Here is a 22,374-nt window from a genome sequence, read left to right on the forward strand (position 1 = left end):
TCTCAAACCCAACCACCCTGCTCCCAGACTCAGCTGCGTCCCTGCTGTTGAACTCCTCCATTTTTCCAGCCCAAACCTTTCTGCCCTCCCAGGGAGATGGAGGGGGCCAAACCCATTCTTCAGCCCTGCTCGTCAGCCCAGACAAGGTCACTTCCACATCTCCTAGCAATGCTGCCTCCAGAAAGCAAGTGAGAAAAAGCTTGATCTGCAGGCTAGCAGCTAGGATGCTTGAGAGCTAAGGAAAACCCTTGGCTGGGGGGGCTCTGCTCCCTGGATTACAAAGTCTTTTAGCTAATGACTCATGTGCAGCACATAAGGAGCCTCTGGAGAAAAAATTAAAAAGATCAGGACAATCTTCAAGGTGACAGAAAAGGATCTGTTTCATGATGTGGGCTCACAGCTACTACAGAGATTCCTTGATTCAGGTTAGGCAGAAAAGAAGGGTCTGCACAGGATCATCCTGCTCCCAGGCGAGTGTTTTGGCCATGAGCTACATTAAGGATAAATAAAAGCACCTCTTCTCCTTAGGGCAGCAGTATTAACCTCTGAACACTGCCTGGCTCACGATACGGGCTAGGGACGTACAGCCAAAGTATCTGCAGGCACAAGGCAGGGCTTCACGTCTTGAAAAGTCAGAAAGCTCAACCAACGCAGGCACAGAGTGGCCCTTCAGCACCCGTGAGCTTGGCAAAAGCTGTGCTGAGGAACACTTTGACGAGAGCACTTAGATATGGCCCTAAAGCATCCAAATCCCTTTGTGTGCATGTCCAACAGCTTCCCTCTATAAATGAAACTGAACCGCTCTCTGATGGTACTGTGCTCAAACAAGACAGGAAATTAAGAACAAACAGCAAAATCCTTAATGCCCACTAGGAGAAAAAGGGCAGTTTGACGGAAAGGCACAGCTCTGTCCATACAGATCCTGCAGCTGTCACCATGCCATGTGCCAGTGCTCCTGTTTCGAAGGACCCCACGTCACTCGTGCTGCAGCACCAGCACCAGCCTCTGAGCCGGTCTGACACCAGCCGATTGCTCTCCAGGCAGAGGCTGGGGATGGACCCGCACACTGCGCTGCAACACACTACACCCAGCTTTTCTGGTAGGAGCACAGACTGGTGGCTCAGTCTTGCTTTGGCATACACAATAAATCCTCTTCTTGCTTCCGCAAAGATAAACCATCTCTCTCTGGAGCTAACTGCTTAATTTGCTTTTCTATTACACTTTGCTGGAAGAGCAAGACAAGGAGATCCGTTAAAAGTGAGAATCAGGATGCTATTGAACAATTTTGTTCAGTTAGACCGTCTTGCCCTGTTCAGGCTTCAGTAGCATCATCACATCTCTTGCTTAGAAATCACCTGCTTACCTATAATTACCATATCAACAGCATCTCAAGGAAGCCAGGAAAGGAGAAGCAGATTTTCCAAGACTACTCTTTTGCCCCTCCAGCCCGCTGCTAAGTGGTTGAGTGCTTTCTAAATCAAGCCTTGCTACGCAGGAAGCCTCACCTGTCACCTTTATATTCCAGTCCACCTCTAATTTATCACTTTGATTCTGCCATCCTGCAATTTATTACAAAAGCTCTACCATAGCCGAGATAATTAATAGGAGCCTCATGTTATACCTTCCTGTTATTTCTTTCAATAAACTTCAGCTGCCAGCTGACAGTGACAGCAACCAAGCTCACTTCCAAGGGTCTGCTTGGAGATTCCCTAGCCTCACGTACCATCATTTACAGTAACTCTGGTTCCTGCCTAAGTATTTACAGTACTATTGTCCCTTTCCAGGCTGCCTCACCCAGCATTTGATCTCGGCTACCCTAGCTTTGCAGATTTGCAACTCCCTCTTTATTTACTCTTTTCCTGGCACCTGGATCGCATTTCATAGAATCATTTAGGTTGGAAAAGACCCTTCGGATTGAGCCCAACTATAAACCTAACATTGCCAAGTCCACCACTAAACCATGTCCCTAAGCACCACGTCTATGTGCCTTTTCAATACTTCCAGGAACAGTGACTCAACCGCTTCCCTGGGCAGCATGAAAAAGCATAAGACCAGTAATCTCCATTCTGATGATCTGCAAGAATTTGTTAATCCACCCTTTAAGTGCACACCAAGATGGAACAAGGGACACTGCCAGCAGCCCTAAACACCACTCACTCCCCTTGTTTCTGCACCATCTCTTAGTTTCTGCACCATCAACTCGCAGCGCACAGCACAGGCTGCACGGTGTTCACGTATACCCACCAGCTGCCTTCACCTGCCAGGACCCTGAGAGCTCGGGCATCAGCCCAGTTGTCCAAAATGCTCCTACGAGCCTTAATCCAACCCAAAGTGTTAGAACCTCAGTCTTCAAAACTTCCTCAGTGAAAAGTTACATATATTCATGCCCAGTTGTCACACAGGAGTTTCTACCTCTGGCAGAGCATAAACATTAACTCAGTTTGAAGACACCAGAGTGGAGGCAGGGAAACAACCAAAAGCAGAAACACAACCCCCCAAGCCGGCCTGGGCTGGCTCCAGCCTTCTGCCTGCTTCTCCAGCACACACACACACATTACTGGCTGCCAGAAGAGTAAATATTCTGCATTTTCTGGATTGCTGCTGTAATACTACAGCACTGGCTGCGACCCCAAGGTGTTACAGAGGAAGCTTTGGCTTCACCACCAAGTTACTGCTCATCCTTCAGTGAAGGGGTGAGGCTGGACAGCCTGTTAAGAATCATCTGCTCCCTCCTGGAGCACTCTAGCCTCTGCATTTTCTCTAGATGTATACACAAATTGCTTTTTCTCAGAAAGTCACCTATGGATTTAAAATGCAAGGAAAGCAGTGAGCTTTGCAGTCACTTCTACCTGGGCCATCTGTCCGATTTTTCATCGCGAGCCTTCACAGCATTTTGTAGACAGAGCAAGAACAACTCATCTCACCCCTCATTTACAGACGGGGCAACACAGGGAGAAAGCAAGATGAGGAGGGCGAGAGCAGCAGCAGCTAAGCAGGCAGCTTCCACCCCCTCCACGGTTAACCCAGTCCGGATGCAGGCACACCGACACCCCGTGGGAATGGGAAGCAAGGAAGAACCGAGTTTTCTTTCGGGGAGCAAAGCTCGCTCCCTGTCCGGCTCGGGAGGGGAGGAGAAGGGGCTCCAACTGCCGGTGCCTGACAAGGGATGTCTGCAGCCTCCAGGTGCCTCAGGAGCCCCCCCCCTCCCTCCACAGGCAGCCACATCCCCCAAACCCTCCCCCCAACAAGCAGCTTCCTTGCAGGGACACAGACCCCGCCGGAAGATGGGCACAACGTCCTGCCGGGAGGCGTTTGGCAGGAGCCGTGTCACCCCGGCCCAGGCACAGCCCTGCCTCTGTGTCCCCGCTCCGAGCTGCCCCCAGCCCCGCTCCCAAGCCCTCCCACCCGCAGGTGGCCCCGGCACCGAAAGCCACCCGCCACCTCACCGGCGGGGCCGCAGGGACACCCGCGCACTCCGCGCACTCCCGGTCGGCGCTGACAGCCAGCCCCTTGTCCTGGCTGCCACTTCAACGGGGACAGTGGCTAATGCAGGGGCAGTGGCTGATGCCACCGCGGCAACGGCAGGGACAGTGGCCGATGCCACCGTGGCAACGGCAGGGACAGTGGCCGATGCCACCGTGGCAACGGCAGGGACGCGGAGAGGCACAGCAGAGGGCTGCAGGGATGCTCAGCACCCAGCCGGCTCCCACCCAGCCTCTGCCAGCCCAGGGGGACCCACAAACAGGAGCCCAGCTGTGCCCAGCTACCACACCAGCTCACGGCTTCAGCAGGGAGCTCCCACTTACCCCTGCCCCAGGGCAACTGGAACCAGCCGCGCTTCCCTGCACTTGCTGGGCACAGGCACTGCAGGTGCCTGGCTAGCACAGCCTGCTCTCCAAGCACCAACAGCAGCTCAGGGAACGCGTGCAACGCCCACAGCAAGCATGCAGCCACACTGCCTCCAACACAGCCTCCCAGCTTCAGCACAGCCACAGCCCTGCCCGTCTCAGCACAAAACACGGCGGCAGCCCTTAGAGAAATTCATGGCAGGACCCACAGGGTTTCCCCCGGGGCTAAGAAAGCAAGCCAGCACTCCAGACTCATCATCCAAGAGCCACACGCCATCTGGAAACACCCACTATGACAACAGATCCTAAAAATCAAGCCACACAACCCACAGAGGTGCCAGCACTGCCCTCAGAAGGGACCAGCTGCTCTTCTGGCCTGCTCACTTTGGGATAACTTGGAGCCCAGCTCAAGCAGCTCACCTGCTGCGCTGCCACCGCGCCCCTCGCAGCCTGCCTGCGGCAGGGCTCTCGGCGCAGGCTCACACCCGGGCACAAACCAGCACAACTGACCTGTCCTCGGGGAAGCACCGCAGCCAGCAAACCCTGCTAAGCACAGCATCACACACAGCTCTCAACTCTTGACAGAGCCCACAGGTGCCCTTACGCCCTCGCTGAGGAGCTCGGGCACCAGGCACACCGGTGGTCCATTCAGACAGATGCACTTCACCTGGGCGCCTCTGCCCTGCCCTTGTGCAGGGTCTGACACAGGGCTCGAGGGAGGTCACTGCTTGCTGAGTGTTGTTTGAATCCCTCACGTTCCTTTCAAGGACACAGAGGCTCCTCCAGCTAGGAGGACAGAACTGCTTCTTTGGCTGGTGAGACCACAGGGGAAACATGGAGCTGCGTAAGATGGCAAACGAGAGCACTTCCAAATCAGACAGCTGGAGACTTATTCCCACTTCAGAGTGAGCATCGCTGGTATTTCATCAAGAAGCCAAGCAGGACACCTCAAAGCCTGAGCCTTGGGCATATGCCATGGGATCGCAGAGTGTGAAATAATCATCCAAAAAGAATTTGTGTTGTATATTAGTCTTCCCCATACTTCCTTCTCAAAAAGGCTTCTGCCCAAGTAACTGGACCTCAGAAGGCCCACAGCCATTATCGCACTGCACCTGGGAACACGAGCATTGCAATCCTGGGTAACTGCAGCCCTTCAGGCAAGGCTCAGCCTGGCACAGGAAAGGGACACGGGGCCACGTCTGATCCTCAGCACAGTCTTTTCCAAGGACTGAGCAACAAAACACGAAGGCATGCAATAAAAAGGCACCCCGATGTGCAGCACATCACCCTCCGGTGCCTTGCACAGCCAGGGCTCACCCTCCTCCCTCCGGACTTTGATCTCAGAGTTACACGCTACCCGTGGGCCACTTCACTTTTAGCCTGTGCTCCCTGCACTGCCACCGAGATGAGCCAGTCATTACTTGGCAGAGGCAAACGCAGGGCAGGGAAGCAGGGAAGGCAGGACCCACCATTCTTCCCAGCCAGCGCCTTCCTTCGTCAGCCTCCGATCACAGGTCAGCTTGCTCACCCCCATTTTACCACGTGGACATTGCAATAGGGTTAGTTCACTCTGTTTTCTCGTATAGGTTAGGACCCATCGGGATCTTAGAGTTTTCTGCACAAAGTTTAGCCAGTTTATTTTTTTTTCTTAGACAGGTTCAACCTAAAGTAAAGCAGAGTTCACAGTACAAGAGAAGCCTGGGACAGGGGAGTTCAAGCATGCTGGACAGAGAGAAACATGCTCAGTTTTGGGGGGCTTTTTTTTTGTTTGTTTGTTTTTTTAATGCATACACCTTGACTTCAAAGCCTTTTTCTCCTTTGCTCCTCTTCCCACATCCCAACTCTCACATGTAATGGAGGCAAATCTATCTGCTGTTGCCAGACCCTGGGCTGGACATACCCACGCCCATCAACTGGAGGGCAACTACACCAGCGCACCCACAGCAGCACAGCTTGTCGCTGTGGAAATCCCAACTTACAGCACTGAAGAGGTCATCGCTCGGCAAGAGCACGCCAAGATGGTCTGCAGGAGCTACTTCCAGCCACCCAGGCTAGAGAAGCACAGCACCCAGAGGGCCCCAGCTCAGACAGGCTCTTCAGCCTCCCTGCAGTGCCTGTCACTGGAGGGAGAGCGTGGGTCCCCCTTGCACAACCCGCTCCCAGCCCCACGGGAGGCAAACTCCCTTTGCCAGGGCCTTTAAACACCCAGACAAAAACCCTGGCAGGCAGCAGGGAAGAGATGATGCAGCCCCGTGCAAGGGGAGCTGCAGAGACCCTGGTGATCCAGCAGAAGGGGACCCACGCTCTCTGCTAAAGGCAGCTTGATTTGATTCGCTCGTGTTTTGCACGCAAAGCCCTTGGGGTGCTCCAGCATTTTGCAAAACACGCACGTTCTGCCAAAGCTGCTTCATTTCTGAGGGCAGGGAAGGTGAACAGTGCAGACTATTCTTTTTTTCTAGCTCACGGGGACTTTGAGGGATAGGAATACACTGCATTCCCAGAGAGCAGGCTGGGGAGATGGCACGGCTGGTGTGTGCTGTCAGCCAGCCTGCTGGCAGACGACAAGAGGGAGGCCACAGCCAGCTGGTCTTGCAGCTTTTTCACCAGAGCCACGGCTCCTGATGGCTACAGACACCAGACAGCCCTGCCAAGCTGCCATTTTCGAGCAGCCACGGACCTGAAGTTACAGTCGGTATGGGTGCCCACACTTGGCAAGCCTACACACATGGTTCAGGATGCCCTGCAGGATGTAGAAGACTGCAGCCACCGCTTTCTGACCCAGTTCTGGGCTTCGCCATGCTTGGAGATGGAAATGTAAGGCAGACCACCCCTGTCACAGAGCTGGACGCCCAGACACACAGGCGGAGCTGAGACAGGGAAGGGGAAGGACAACCAAGTCTCTTCCAGGCTTCTTCCCCGGGACAGGGCTTAGCCACCTCCCCTGGGGGAGACGCACACTTTCAGGAAGAGCCCAGAGGCTGAAAATCACAGCACCATCCAAGCTCACGACCATGGACTTGGGGGTACAGGGTTTATATCACTGCCCCCTCTCCGTTCTGTTCCTGGGGTCCTACACAGCCAGCTCTGCTCCCGCAGGGACCAAGCCCCTCCTCCCCTGCCAACACCCCCCCTGCCCCAGCAGCTCACCTCTGCTCTCCTTCACAGCATCCAGCTGCCACCATCCAGTTCAGCTGGGAGCCATCCCTCCCGGTTCACACTTGGCTCCCAGCTGGCTGCCTGCGCTCCTGACAGACACATGCCCAGCAGCACAGGCTGCAGCTAGTCCCAAGGAAGCAGACAGGGGATCACACTCGTGCACAGCGCAGCGCACAAGCGAGCCACCCTGCTCCATCCTAGCGGGGTCTGACCAAACCAGGCTGGTGGCCCTGCTCTCTTTTAGAGGCACAGAGAACTTGGTTCATGCAGGGAGCTGCTCCACCCAGGCTGAAAATCCTTCCCCCCAGCCCCGGGGAAACACTGTTTACACAGCTCTTCTCCTCCTGCAGAAACAAAGGAGCCTACAGCCGCGGGCAAGAGCAGGCACCTTGCATTATTAACCTCTCCTTTGCTGCAGCGTTAGAAGGACACAGAGCACCGTCAGCCAGCACCCCCCAGAAGCCCTGCTGCGGGCTCCGAGGTCAACCCTGACAGCACAGGCACTCTCCAGCTTCTGAACACCAAAACCCCTGCACAGGGTCTGAAACAGGCACATCAGAAGCACCTTTCCTGTCATCATTGCTGCACCCACGCCATCAAACCCACAGAATAACTGGACACGGCTGCTGTCTTGCAGAGGACACAGAGCTGCAGCAAAGGCAAAGAGCTGCAGTGAGGATCCAGGGAGGGGGGGGAAGTGCTGCCACAGGCAGCTTATACGAGGGGGTGCAGAAGGAGCCTTCACTACCCCCATTTTAACCCATGGAGGAAGAACTCCAGCGCTCGGTTCAAGAAAGGACTGACTGCAACACTCAATCATTTTAGATGCTATCAAAACATCCTCTAACAAATAACTGCAGTCAGATCACTTACCCACTGACACCTGATGAAGTCCCAAATAGGCAGCTCAGTCTTCTTGAGCCAGAACAGGCTTCGTATTTGTTTCCCGATGAGAAAGAAGGAAAATCAAGGTGGCTCCTTTTGTCCGTGTTTCCCCTGCCGCGTTCTGAGCAATGCAGCCCCACACTGTAGGGGAGAACAACGATTTCATTTTGGTTTTGGTAGCACAGACCTGAACGCACAACCCTGGCTTTGCTGTCCCCCTTTTTATACCCATGCTGGGAACCCATTTCGTTTTCTCACTTTGTTTAGTTTACATCTCACTTCCAAACTCTGAACTGCTTCTCTACTTCTTCTCTGAAGCAAGACAGCATTTCAAATGCCTGCATTTTTGAGACATTAACTGTGCAGTTACTTGCAGAGTAAGTTGTTCTCCTCCCATTGCTTTTTTAAAACAAAGCAAAATCTTTGGCCCTAACAAGTGTGATGCCTCCTAGCTTTTCTTTTTCCTTAATACTATGACACCCTTTAATGCAGACAGCTGTCTCTGTGTACATGCAGAAGAAAATTTACAAGCCTCAAGAAGTTAATCACAGTTCAAGGGGAATCTCTGACATGGAAGTCAACAAGGCAGTATCCAAGGCTGCGACTGCCAGAAGACAGTGCCACAGAAGGATGGATAGATTCCGGATAGAGGTTCAGACCTGACTCTGCAAGGTATCGGCACAACATCTCAACCTAGACAAGAAAGGGTACAGCTGTCAAGGACACCCATATCTATGCAGTTACAGGATCGGTCAAGTAGTTGTTCCTGGGGCTGACGCTGCCTTAACCCCAGCCCTCTTGGCCTCCTGTTTCCTCTGGCAGCTAAGAGCCATCTAAGCCCCCACGACACCGAGGACAGAACCATGCTGCAGTACCACCACGCTGTAGGAGCGGGGCTTAGTGGTCTGTCACAGATGCAGAGCAGGAGCAGTCCCTCCTCCCTCACACCCAGCTCTTCTCCTCAGCTAGCAGGGTCCTGCCAGGGCATCTCCCATCCCGCCCCATACTGCGGGGCACCACAGGCTGGGGACTACCAGCCCCTCCTCTCCTCCACCCGACATACCCGACCTCCCTCAGAGCCTAAGCACATGGCAGCTCTCTACTGCTTGGCATCACGTGCATTTAAAACCATGGCAATACCCAAGCACCCACGGCCCAGCAAGATCCTCCCACGGTCGGCTCCAGAGACCACGTTAAACGCCACAGACGGTCCTTCCTCCAACTTCTCCAGGCCAAGAAAAAACCCACACGGCCTTAACCCAGTCCACAACAGCTGGGTTGGCATTTGCAGCTTCTGGCACCACTTGGCAGTTCCATTTGCAGTAGGACTGCTCTCCTCGGCTTCACAGCAAGCTGGTCATCCACAGCCCCAGCCGATCCTAACCTCTCCTGCAAGGCACTTTCAAACACCAGCATCTGCTTCTGTGATCTGAAGCAAGCGAGAGGGAAAAATCAGACAACACAGTGGGACACAGGGAAGGGACAATCCCAGCCCATGACACATGTTTCAGCCTGAGCCCACAGGAGCACCTGGCACCATCACAGCAGCTACAAAGCACCATCGGGTGTTCAGAAGCGGTGCTGTGAAAGGAGTAGCTTCTTTTATTTGTCACTTGTGAAGCGCTGAAGGGACAAGCTCATCTCCTGGCTGCTGCCGGGCCAGCTGGCGCAGCTCCCTGCAGCACACAGGGCTGCGCTAAGAGGTGCTGGGGCACTCGGCAGGCGCCACCGCTGCTGTGCAAGGAAGTTAACCTGAAGCAGGCACCAAGGAAATAAAAGCAAAGCTGAATGTGGCCTCACCTGCTCTGGGCAGTTGCCTTCACAGGCCCAACACAACCACAAAGGCACACTTTGAACTCAAGCAAAATCCCAAAGCAATTGCCGGTTTGCTCAGGGAGGGACTGCTGGGTTACCTTTTGCTTAGACAAATATTTGACTGCATTTGTAGCGGAAAGTCTTTTGCCAAAAAGACACAGTTTTGTTAACGAGCAGCCACGCAGAGGCTGCCCTGCGCTGGAACCCGGGCCAGGGCTTTCTGATTTTTAAACAGGGCACCTAGTGCATCCCTTAAAAGAGCCTCTGGTCTCTGCCACGGAGGCGCTGTCAGACTCTACAGCTTTTAGGGGATCAAGGTCTCCGTGCTGACTCCCAGCACATCACGTTTTGGCAGTGGCAGCACAAGGGCAGGTTTTCATTTTCCATATAGAGACTGTTGAAGCTGAACTGCTGAAATGAGCTCCCCGGGTTCTTCCTTTGAACCTCTTCCCACCCTTCACACGTCCCAAGAGCTCTCATGAATCAAAGAGCCAGCAGCAAAAGCAGCCCCTGCAGATCCTCCTCGAGAAGAGCCTTCCTACTCAGAGACCAGCTCTGTAATAAGCATATGGCCCCAAAAGCAGAGGGGAAGCCCCTCCAAAACACAAAGGAGTGGAGCCACTCATTAGAGGGGGCGATCAGAAAAGCTGACAGGTCTGTGTAGGGAGCACCAGGGGCCTGAAAAAATGCACCTGTCAAGCCACTGCTATCATCTGAAACAGCTGGCATTTTAGAAGACAAGGCAGCAGCCACATCACAAAAAAATAGAAGGGCAACACAATCAAGAGACAGGCGCCCCAGTGGGTCCAGGAACAGGCAGGTTTGCACCTCTGCAGCCATCAGCACTAGCAGCTCCAAGTTTCAATCGAGGCTCGGAGTTGCAGGACAGACCCCCTCAAGCCGGAGCTGTCAGGCTCACTGCAGAGCGTGTTCCCCATCACCACGTGCGTTATAGGAGCAGCTCAAGATGGTGCAGGCTGGATGCGAGCAGCCTCTCTGCCAAGGACAAAAGCAAGACCCCAGTACACCCTGTGTGCCTTCCTCTCACACTGGAAAGTCTTCCCGGTGCACTCTGGCACCTGATCTCATTAGAAGGGAAGAGAAAGAACAGATGGAAACGCAAAAAGAAGCTGTCAGCTGCCAACCGCTGACCCCATCCTGACTCCATCCCTCTCCCCACCGCAGCAGGAACACAACTGGCTGCCCTTGGAAGGACAGCAAGGACAGCAGGAGAGGAGGAGGATTTCAGGGGGCAACAAACAGCAGGAGCAGATGAAATTTTGGTAAATAAGGGCTCCTTCGGTCAGGAAGGAATTAACCTGCAATCAGGAAAGACAGCACACAAGGACTGTGCCGTGCCTGGGAACCCTCCAGTTCCTGCAAGCAGCGAGGAGTGGGGTGCTGGCTGAAACAGCCGTGATGCCCAAAGCCTTTCCAGCACGCCTCTGCCTCCAGGCACCAGCCAACGCAGGAGCAAGGTCCCAGCACACAAGCTGGGGGCCCTAGCACGGCCTGCAGGAATCTCACAGCCTGCAGTTCAGGTATTCAAGTGTTCTAGGAAGCTTCAGCACACCCAGGTGACATTCTATAACCATGAGCATAAGAGAAGGTATGTGTATCCACCATCCTGCCTTTCAAGGGGGAAGACATCCTTGCAACCTTCCCTTACAAAGCAGCACGTGGACTCCCAGGGCAACCAGGCCACAAAGAAGAAACCTTCCCAACTGCCTTAAACCAAGCCACCACCCTTTCCTCTGTCCTATAGACAGAAAAAAATAATTCCCCCCCTGCCCCCGCCCCCCCCATGCCAGAAGCAGCACATAAGACAGACCAAGGATGACACTGAAGGTCACAAATTTGCACTCATCTAATTACAGCTCTGCCAGGGTCCAGGCAAGCTGTTGGATCTCACAGGGACTCAACTTTTCTACCCGCCAGGCAAGCCCAGCAATACTTCCTTGGGAAAAGACAAAGTCACAAGGGCCAGCAAACAGCTCCCATTCAACAGTGCTCTGAATACTATGGCGAGGCTTCTCTCTCCTCTCTCTAATGCCCGAGCAGCCCAGTATTTTGAGCAGCACACAGAATAAGCTTTCTTAGTAGAAAATGATACCAAGTTAGTCTGGTAAAAGATAGGAACAAGAAGCATTACTGAGAAACCTTGTTACTCGTACCCTTACAGCACGCTGGCTAGACCAAATCTTGAGAACATGCACCTGTAGCAGTCCTGAAGGGCAGGGAAACCAGCACCTCAGCTTTGTGGATAGAACCCAGATGCAGATGATATTGCACAGGACAATTAAGGTAGAAGTTGATCATGCACCAGCTTTTCTCCAGCAACTGCTTACTTGTCCCATAGGAGACACAAGGTGTCAAACTCCACATTTGCTGTGGGCTTACGTGCCCAGCACATCTGCAGCTGGGTTACAGCTGCCTGCCTCTCTCACCCACCCAAAACCCTTGCAGAGGGAAATGGAAGGGCACTGAGCATCCAGCTGGTGCCTTCAGCCCTCGGCACCCTCTGTCACCAAAGAAAAAAAGAACAGGGCAAGGAAAATTATGCCCTGGCACCAGGACCTTCTTCCTAGAAGGCATCCATCAGCTGAATTGTTGAGAAACAAGTAGCTACAGCTTACCTTTAGCACAGCCTCAAGGCAGATGCCTTCCTGTAACCCTCCTCCCTGGCTGTCACTCCCACCTTTTTAATTAGGTGCTAATTTCTTCCAGACAAGCTCACAAGAACTTGCTGGGCTGCACACCAGAAGATGGCTTCAGTTTCATTTCCCTAGGATTAGAAGACAGAAATTTCCAACCCTCTTTGGAAACTTTTTCTTTCCTGGCTGCTCTCCCTGGCACTGAGAACTCCTTTTACAAACGATAGCTCATGAAAGATACATCTGGGATTAACAAAGCTAGCTACATCGAGCCTTCACAAGGAACAGCTGGGCGGCAAGGAGAACTGATGCATCTCCACAAGGAGCAGGTCTGGGTAACTAGCCCAGCAATGAGACTGGTCAGGCAGCCAGCTTGTGAGGAACACTTCTGCATCAGCAAAGGCAGTGGCAGATTTGCAGGCTGACTCTGAAAGGCTCCAGCTGCTGACAGAACACAGCTCCCTGCTTCGCAAGCCCTCCCTGACCAAGCACAGGCAGCAGCTTAGACAGCAAACTTCCCTTCAGACAGGACACTGGAGTCTGTAACGGCAGCTTTGGTCCCTGGGCTCAGCTTTGCTCCTCTCCACAGCTCAGAAAGCTTTTCTGCCTCAGTGGGTGCACTGGTCCCTCCCTGCCCTGAACTCGAGAGGGGACCCTGGGAGGTCAGACCAGCACCTCCACACTGTCAAGCTTGCTGGGCTGCATCTCCATGCTACTCACAGTCCCTGCACAGAAGGGCAGCCCTTGTTCTAGCCTTGCTGGCAAAGTCAGATGAAAAGCAGCTGGGGAGGAGCATTCACTTGGGAGAGCAGGATTCCTCCTTCCCAGTGAGCAGCAGTTTCTCCACCTTACAGGTGTCTCCATTGGGCTTCAGACTGAGTTTGCTGGTGGGGTTCAAGCAGAGAACCTGCCCAAAGAAACAAGGGGAGACTACTTCATCTGGCAAGCAAGCTGCGAAACCTCCATTGCTAAAGTCAGAGAATAATCTTCCGATTCCTGTTCCGTCCCCACCAACACTGCCCCAACCCCATTCACTCTCTCGTATGCATTCCCAGGTACCAAAGGGGTTTTCCTGTGGTGTGTCCACCTGGCCATGGTGAGCTGAACTATGTCTTCTAAAGTAATTTCTTGTAAGCTACAAGAAAGCTGTAATTCTTAAGTCTTCAAAGATTCATTTATCTCCCTTACCTTTCCAGATCTAAAGTACATGGCTGCATCCTGATGTCATTGTGTCTAAAACACGTTAGAGGAATTGTACCTTCTCACTTCTGGCTACTAGGGGAGCCCCAACACCTCGCTCAGATGAGGTGTTCACATCGCATCTGCTGGTGGAGCAGTCCCAGCAGGGAGGACAGGACAGCGTACAGACAGCCAGGACAGCAGACAACTGTAATTAGCTACTAGCTCCTGCCCAGCACAGCTCACAGCTACCTGCAGGCACACTAAAGTGCTCTCCAATGAAGGAAGGGGCCTTACCCCAACTTCTTGCAGCTCTGGTGTGGTGGACGTGATGCTGAGCTTAAAAGCGAGAGGGGCAGCACTGTTGTTTGCTATGGTGACAATCTTCTTCACTGTCTGTCCAATGGAGAGGGCTCCCAGTTTCCTTGCAGTTCCACATCAACCTGAAGCAGCAGCAATTAATATGAAGAGAAAGGAAAGGAGGAGAGAAGGCGTTTTCTGCCACAAAAGTGGCAGAAAACCAAAACACAGTAGGCTGGGGAAGAGATTTGGCTGGACTTTTAGGATTTGGATTTTATCTCACCTTCATTTCCACGCCCCTTCCTCAGACCTCAACGCTCTGCTGGCAAAGACCGTTGATTTCAAAAGGGATGAGCTCACAGTAAGACACAGCCTCTCTGGAATAGAAAGCGACGGGCACCTCCACTGTCATTCCTGGACATAGGATGTACCCTGGGAAGTCCACCTTCAGGTGCGTGGTGCCGGTGAACAAACAGTTCAAACTGGCAGAGAGCAGAGCAAAGAGGTGTCACAAGGCTGTGCGTGCTGAGACACCACCATCAGGGCTGCTTGGGGCTCTCCTGCCTCCTCTCCCTGCACCTTCAGGATTTCATCCACAGTGGCCATGAGGACGTGGATCAGGCATGTGCTAAGCAAGGGTCAAAGGAGCATGTGGAGGTGGCCTATCTCATGTCCTTGTCTGCCTTGTTTGTGATGACAAGGGTCTGCTGGGCAGGTGACACCCCAGCATGGTAGATGAAGCAGGCTCCAAAGTTGAGTCTGGTGGTGAAGTGGACAGCGGGCACTACCACGGTGGCCAGGAACACACAGGTAAACATGGGACCCTTGCTGATCTGGTGGGGTAAAAGGCAGCATAAGCCAGCTGAAGAGATGGGAGTTACAACCGCAAGCACCAGAGACGGCTGAGGAAGAGGATGGGGGACAGCTGGCTGCACTGACAATAAGAAAAAGCAAGTGCCAGAGGATGCTAGAATGAAAACAGAAGGTGGAAAGGCTCAGTCTGAGAGGGAAAGGTTTCTGCCACGTGCTGTCAAGACCACTCCGAGCTGTGGGACCTGACTCAGGAGGGGCCTGGCAAGGAGGAACAGCTCCAACCCCATGCACATCAAGCCCTCCCTAGCCCCAAATTAGGGACAGAGAGGGCCTGGGGGCTATGTCCTGCCACAAAAGAGCTTCCCAAAGTGGTCCTAGATAAGCTCTTACTAAGACATGCCATTCAGAAGCTGTGAGGCTCTATTTCAGCAACAGGAGCCTCTTTGCCTCATTTAGACTCTTCAGTGACAGAGCTCAGCACTGGCTCTGGGCTCCTGCCGCCCAGGCGCTGTGCAGGGAAGGCAAAGGTCCTGCGCTAGACGCTGGTGCCTCACCTGCAGTGTCAGCTTTGTGTCCTTTAAAGAGCACATCTTCCGCAGGTGAAAAACCAGCTGGGTCTCTGCTTTCCCCTCCGCCTGCACAGTGCTCATCTGAGGGGCAATGGTAAGGACCTGCTTATTGGCTGCAGGGCCGCTCAGCTCCCACGAGAAGGTGAAGCTGAACTTGCCATTATTGTGGATGCTGAAGATGTGCTTGATGTTCTCGTTCAGCTGTACCTGTGGGGAGAAGGTGGTGCGGATTAGGGGCTAGAGCACACGCAAAGCGCTGGCCAGCCCAGCAAGTGTTCCTTTCTAACGTGCTCCTGCATCTTTCACATTCAGCTGATTTCCTGCGTGAAAGATCCATCTCCCTCCCTCTAAAGACGCGACTGTAACCAGAAATGAAGAAAAACATTCCCTCTTGCTCAAATCTATCTGCCAGGCTCCTGGTTAAGGGCCAGTCTTGGAGGGCTTTGTGGGGCAAAGGGTTCAGGGCACCAGCACTGCTCACCTCCTTGAAATCAATGACGTTGATCTCTTGTGCACAGAGCTCAGCGGCACAGCCGTCACTGTCCTTGCACCCGACAGACACGTTCAGGCCATAGCTGGTGGCTTTGATATTCAAGGAGAGGGGCTGGATCTTCCCCTCGACATTGCACTTGAGGTCGAAGACCACCTCTCCTTCTCTCCTTCTAGTGTTGGTACGAAGGTGACTCTAATGGGAAACCTGAGGACAGAAGACCCTTTTTATCCCGTTCACTGTCTCTTAGCTTTCCTGGCCCCATGTTGCCTGCTCTATGGGAGAGCAGCTGTGCAATGGCTGTGGTGAGACCTCAGGCCTGGGAGATACCGGGGAGAGCCCTCTGCCCTTCAGGGCCTTCCATTATGGAGCAAGCCCTAGCGAGAACTGTTGAGGGTATGACGATCCCATGCAATGAAACAGCAGCGGATACAACAATAAAGCAGCAATCCCTGAGCTATTGCTAGCCTTGCTGTCCTCTCCACATGCTACAGGGCTGCACTGGGTCAAGACCTCACTTCTGTCCCAAACACAGAGTAGGGCACTCACAGAGATGCCCAGCCTCTCCAATCTACATGACAAGGGTTAACATCCTCTTTGCAAAGAGGAATCATCCAGCTCCCGTGACAGCAGGACCACGTGGGTGCCACCAAAACAGCCTCTTTGTAATTTCTGTGGATAATTTCTGTCTACATGATCAAACACAACCAGACTACAGAGATTTAAGAAATTACCACTTCTCAGGCGAGTCACAGTAACTGATACAGGATGCTCTCTTATCTTGCACCCCGTGGCAAGCCAAAATTCAGCATCTTTGAAGCCACAGCAAAGCTGCCCGGAGCTAACATGGTCTCCTTACACCCAGGCAGGCTTTGAGTGGGCAGAGGGACGTTGTGGTGGGTCAGCAGATGAGCTAGTGGGCTGCTGTACTACCTCAACTCAGGATCATGTCTGATCCCAAGTCCTGCACTTTACAAGAAAAGCGCATGCATTTTCTGACAGGAGATCCTGCAAAACACAGCTAGCTGTGTAAGCCTGTTGCTGTCCTTCGTGATGGGCTTAAGTGCTGCCTGCAGTGCTGCTCACGTGCTTTGCTGCTCTTGGTGGCTTTGCACAGACCACACGCGGTGGACTCTGTCACTAAAAGAACACAGGGAACAGCCTTGCACACTTAAGGCTGTTGGCTCAGGGGATCATGGGGTTAAAACCCCCAAACATGCTTTTGTCGTCACAAACAGAAGATCCAAAGCCTGAATTTCTCCAGAAACAGGGTCTAGAAGACCAGGGTAACCCAGACGCAGCCACTTTATGGAGAAACCTGCAGTTTCGTGGTGTCCCCTTGGCTAGGAACAAGTGAAGGTACACTACTGCCGAGAGTCACCTGGTGACTGCCAGGGGACAAAAGCCTCAACAGCAAAATGACGGTGCAATATCTGGCATGCAGAGGAGGGAAGCTGGCCTGTGAGCCCCATTACCTTGACAGAGGAGCGATGGAGCCTGCCAGGGGCTCTACTTTCACAGAGGTGTTGCATCCCTCTGAAAAGAGAGAGCTTTCTCTGAAAGCAAAGCTGAACGCTTCCTTCTTGTTGTTGATCATATAGATGGTCTGACATACCTCATGCCCTGGGGGAGAGGAAAAAGCAGCCACTGAAAACCTTTTATTCCTCTGGCCACCAGGCCACCACTGCCTGCTGGCTGAGCCCAGCAGGCAACCTGCAGCAAGGCCCATTGCCTGCAGCATGGCACGCTCAGAATGCCAACACAGAAACATGCCCCTGACCCCCTGCACTCCCCCCAGATCCCCTCCTGGAAGCAGCCTCAACCACATGCCGTGTCCCTCATGCCTTCCTCCCTTCCCCTTCCTCTCCCTCGTATGCTTGGGTGCCAGGAGCTGGGTGACTCACAGGTGCCTGTTTCCATTTCCAGCCTCCTTTTTGGAGCCTGCTGGAACAATGGGAGCACTGGACCGCTGGAGCAGTCCACATCTGAGGGTGCAAGGTACAACCACAGTGCTCACCAGTTAACAGCAACTGGAAGTTCAGGTGGGATCTGTCCAGAGTCACTAGTGGGTTGCTAGCATTGCCCACCAACAGGAACGGGACTGAAACGCTCTGCTCAGGGATCATAAAGACCCAGAATGATCATATTAATAGATGACCAACTTAGTAATATCATAAAATTCATAACCTATGATCAAAAGTAAATTATTAGGTATCTGCTACTTGAGCATGTAATGGAGCTGGTATGAAGTGTATATTCCCGTGTGTAGGATGTATACGAAACATGTATATAAAACTCCTTAGAGGAAACATTATTTTAGGTCTTTTGTGTATTTGTCTGTTTATCCTATAATATTTGCTTTTATTTCTCAGGGACCTGTGAATTTTAAATTTGGAGTCCTTTATGCTAAGGATGGGCAGATTACAGATGAGGAAATGTTCGGTGATGATGAGTTTTTCACCTCTTCCTTGGCTGAAGGTTGCATAAAATATATGAGCTTCACTGTGAGTACAAACGCTCTTAGAATTCACCTTGGGAGCCTTGAAGATTTGTATATAAATCAAATTGTTATACTGAATAAACCATTTCTAGTGGGCGTTCCCACAATTAAGTGGTGTGGAGCTGAAGGGAACTACGATGTAATGGTGATGGAGCCATTTGGACCAAGTCTTGAAGATCTCTTCAGTTTTTGTTCAAGGAAATTCAGTCTCAAGACAATCCTATTACTCGCTGACCAAATGGTAGGAAACTGCTTTGTTGATCTTGATGGTGCAGTATGTTAGAATATTAGGATTCCTCAAGAGATCAGAACCAAATACATTGTTTCTGTAATTTAGAGGTGAATAGGCCTGTATCACTAAAGGAAAGACTCAAAACTGGTTTTGTTTCTCTTAAATACAAAGTGCCCCATCTAAAGTGATCACAAAGTCTTAACTGATTTTTAAAAAGCAGACTTGCGCTGTCTGCAAACCATCTGTTGCACTGCTCAAAGACAAAAGAAGCTCGCCTGAGAAAGTTTTTGGAGACAAATGTAAAATAGACACGGGGAAAGAGCTGGAGAGGTTTATGTATTGTCTATCAAATTATGTTCTCTTCAATGCCCTTACATTTTACAATAAAAAGTTTCATTACCTCTTTTACCCTTAAGACAATGTTGCTAGTGTTTTTATAAGGAAAAAAGTGTATGCCTAGTCTCTCCTGAGTGATTTTTTTTCTTTTTTTTTTTTCTTCTCTTTATCTAGACTAGTTGAATTGAATACATTCACTCTTAAGAACTTCATCCACCGAGATATGAAGCCAGACAACTTCTTTATGGGCCGTGGGAAGAATTCCCTTATTGATTCCATTCCTATAATAAACTGTGCAGTCTATGTTAGATAGACTGGCTGCAGTAGCCAATTTTTTTCGCAAGGCAACAGCTCCATCCAAACTAAGGGCAGCGCATGCGCAGAATCGGCTTGACGCCTAGGGGCGGGGCTCCCGGCTATGTACGCGTATGGGCTGCACATACGGCCCCGGAAGGTGGGTTCATTGCCGGCCCGTGCGGCGCGCCGGAGCGGCTGTGGCGGTCTGGGGCCTTCGCCGGGAGCTTGGAAGACTTGCGGGCCAGGACATGTGGCAGCGCACTGACTGGGTGAAATTCGCACCCCAAAGATCCACAAGCAAGATCAAGTGCCTCAATCAACAGAAATACCTGATTTATAGCACTTCTTCCTAACTCATGTTTCTACATGACTATCATTTTTGCCCATTTTTTTCCCTAGCATCGATTTCTGGAGCTGCACAGCATGCCACAGAGTGCCAAATGCAGTCTGAGGCACACTGAGCTGACACAGAGGTCACACCTGATGCACCTTTCCATCATTGCTTATGCTAGGCCACCATGTGGACAGAATTTCCCGTAGTACCCTTTGAAAGCAATTAAAATGCTAAAATTAATTTACAAAAAAGCAGGTTTATCGTGTAACTGAAATTCTTTGAGATAGTCTGTACCTAGACTCACGCTGGCTGTGAACAGAGTGAAATGGCAAAAGACTATCAACCAGGCCCAAGGGAAGGCTCAAAGGCTGTAAAAGCTAAAGAACAGTCAGGGAAGGGATTTTAGTCCAAGCCCAAGTGGGCAAAAGGAGGTGACATTAGTCCTGCTGCCTGCAGGTGTGTGGGAAAATCACCTTGGGGGGGGGGGGGTGCGGAATTTGAGAAAATTGCATCCTAACAGAAGCGTAGTATTACGGAAAGCTTTTCTAGGGTAAAGTACAGCTATGGCCTTCAAGATGGTCGGCATGCACACAATCTGTATCACCACAGTTCCCTAGAGCAGCAGCTCAGCACACACAGATAGTGGTGATGGAGGATGCGTGCTTAAGGCAAAAAGCCAAAAGCAAACCCTTCAAAGCCCAGAACCATTCTCAGGAACACAAGAGTTAAGCCTAAAATTGGTTGAAAGCTGCCTCCTACCTTTCCCCCTTCAACATCAGCACATTTCCTTGTGATCCCTTTTCACAAAAAAAAGATTGAGGCCTGTGGTATCAGCTTGGTACCAAAGCACCACAAGGCGCTTGCTGGCTAGATGCTCTCTCAAAAGGCTGACAGCTTCTCCGCACACAACAGCCAAGGCTTCCAGTCTCTCCTGCCTTCCCACGCCCTGTGAAACGTGAGGAAGACAAAGACCGCTAACATCTCGGGGGGTCAGGAGGAAGTCAAGAAGCACTACATTCAGAGCCCAACGCATTACCCAAAGGAATTACCACAACAGAACAAGAGGCAGGAACGATATCGGTAGACAGGCAGATAACATGCACGGCAGCAATATCCAGTCAGACTTGTAAGACTTCCAGTCACTTCATCCCGCAACTTTGTTTTGAATTTAGTTAAAAGGTAATCAGATTCTTAACACTCATTCTGCTTTTGTAACTTCTGGAGAAAGGCTAACATGTGGCGTTGGCATTACAGTCCAATTATTGCCCAAGCAGCAGCGCAGCACTCAGAAGCAGCGGGCACACAGAGCCTCGTGGGCCCTCCGCAAGTACAAGTTATCCCTCCGTAGTCAGCAGTCCGACTCACAAGCACAAGGCATATGTGGAAAACTAACATCTAGACTGACCTTCACTTTAGCTCCTCTTGATTTGTCAACGTACAATTCCGGATGAACCTAGGTACAAAGAAAAAAAACAAAAGAGCCCCATTTCACTGGGAAGCAAACCCAAAGGCCTCTTCCCCTCGGCTGCTCCGGCCCAGGAGCTGACTGTCACGACACAGGATCAGCGAGACACCTGAGCTGCTGCCTCCCAACCCTCCCCGGTAGTTAAACACTTGCCTTTTGCAATAGTTTTTAGAGAAATCAGCAGTCGGGGGCGAGAGGTGGGGATTCCACCGCCGGCTGTCTTTTCCTTCCCTTGCCCGCTCGCAGGGACGGGAAGAGGCTCCTGAGCCACCCCCCGCGACAGCGTTACCGCAGGCCCCAAGGCAGCCTCTGAGGGCCGCGGGGGCCGGCAGCCCCAGCCCGCTGCCACGGCCCCGGCCAGCGGCTGGGGGAAAGACAAAGCCCCGCGCAGAGCTGCGGCGGCTGCGGCGGCTGCAGCGGCTGCCCGGAGGCGGCGGGGGGGCGGCGGGGCGCCGCGGGCCGACCCCCCTCCAGGGCCCGGCCACCGCTCCTCGCCTCCTAGCTGAGGTAGCGACGCAGCTCCGAGAAAAAAAAAAGCAGCACCGTGAGCAGCCCGCTGACCACCGTCGCTGCCGAGGAGACGAGAACCGCCGGCAGCCCCGCCGGTCCCGGGCCGGGCCGCCCGCCGCAGCCCGCCCGCCGCGGGCACCAGACGCTCCCTGTCGCGGCCGAGCGCCGGCCCGCCACGTCCCCCCCAGTCGGCCGCTGCCCGACGGCCACGCCCGGGCTCACCCACCGGCCCCCGGCCGCCCCCAGCCCGACCGCTCACCCAGCAGCCGCCGAAAGTCTTCCAAGCTCCCGGCGAAGGCCCCAGACCGCCACAGCCGCTCCGGCGCGCCGCACGGGCCGGCAATGAACCCACCTTCCGGGGCCGTATGTGCAGCCCATACGCGTACATAGCCGGGAGCCCCGCCCCTAGGCGTCAAGCCGATTCTGCGCATGCGCTGCCCTTAGTCTGGATGGAGCTGTTGCCTTGCGAAAAAAATTGGCTACTGCAGCCAGTCTATCTAACATAGACTGCACAGTTTATTATAGGAATGGAATCAATAAGGGAATTCTTCCCACGGCCCATAAAGAAGTTGTCTGGCTTCATATCTCGGTGGATGAAGTTCTTAAGAGTGAATGTATTCAATTCAACTAGTCTAGATAAAGAGAAGAAAAAAAAAAGAAAAAAAATCACTCAGAAGAGACTAGGCATACACTTTTTTCCTTATAAAAACACTAGCAACATTGTCTTAAGGGTAAAAGAGGTAATGAAACTTTTTATTGTAAAATGTAAGGGCATTGAAGAGAACATAATTCGATAGACAATACATAAACCTCTCCAGCTCTTTCCCCGTGTCTATTTTACATTTGTCTCCAAAAACTTTCTCGGGCAAACTTCTTTTGTCTTTGAGCAGGGCAGACCCTGGAGTGCACTGCCTGCGCTTGCCCCCAGGGCGCAGAGCTTCCCGTCCTGTTGAGAATGTTACTCAGATGTTTCTGTAATGGTATATCAATA

The 22,374-nt window shown here is 52.5% G+C and overlaps 1 protein-coding gene and 2 long non-coding RNA genes across 3 annotated transcripts in view; 1 reads left to right on the plus strand and 2 right to left on the minus strand.

Moving 5' to 3' along the window:
* Nucleotides 1-10,707, minus strand: part of LOC119142217 (hydrocephalus-inducing protein homolog) — a 32,234-nt gene extending 21,527 nt beyond the window's left edge. Inside the window, exons 1-2 of the mRNA XM_037374940.1 lie at nucleotides 9,030-10,707; nucleotides 7,878-8,030 (exon numbers count right to left, since the gene is read on the minus strand). The gene's annotated coding sequence lies outside the window, so the exon portion shown is untranslated. The remainder of the gene's footprint in view (nucleotides 1-7,877; nucleotides 8,031-9,029) is intronic.
* Nucleotides 10,708-14,469: 3,762 nt separating this feature from the next.
* LOC119142218 lies at nucleotides 14,470-17,328 on the minus strand. The gene is made up of 4 exons (XR_005102190.1): nucleotides 17,185-17,328; nucleotides 15,701-15,916; nucleotides 15,205-15,426; nucleotides 14,470-14,670 (listed from the first exon to the last, which is right to left on the minus strand). It is a non-coding gene; the product is annotated as an uncharacterized LOC119142218 (long non-coding RNA).
* Nucleotides 17,329-18,301: 973 nt separating this feature from the next.
* LOC119142220 lies at nucleotides 18,302-19,080 on the plus strand. Its single transcript, XR_005102191.1, has 2 exons — nucleotides 18,302-18,450; nucleotides 18,952-19,080. It is a non-coding gene; the product is annotated as an uncharacterized LOC119142220 (long non-coding RNA).
* The last annotated feature ends 3,294 nt before the right edge of the window (nucleotides 19,081-22,374 follow it).

The sequence above is a fragment of the Falco rusticolus genome, unplaced genomic scaffold (genome assembly GCF_015220075.1).
Source record: "Falco rusticolus isolate bFalRus1 unplaced genomic scaffold, bFalRus1.pri scaffold_89_arrow_ctg1, whole genome shotgun sequence".
Lineage (NCBI taxonomy): Eukaryota > Metazoa > Chordata > Aves > Falconiformes > Falconidae > Falco > Falco rusticolus.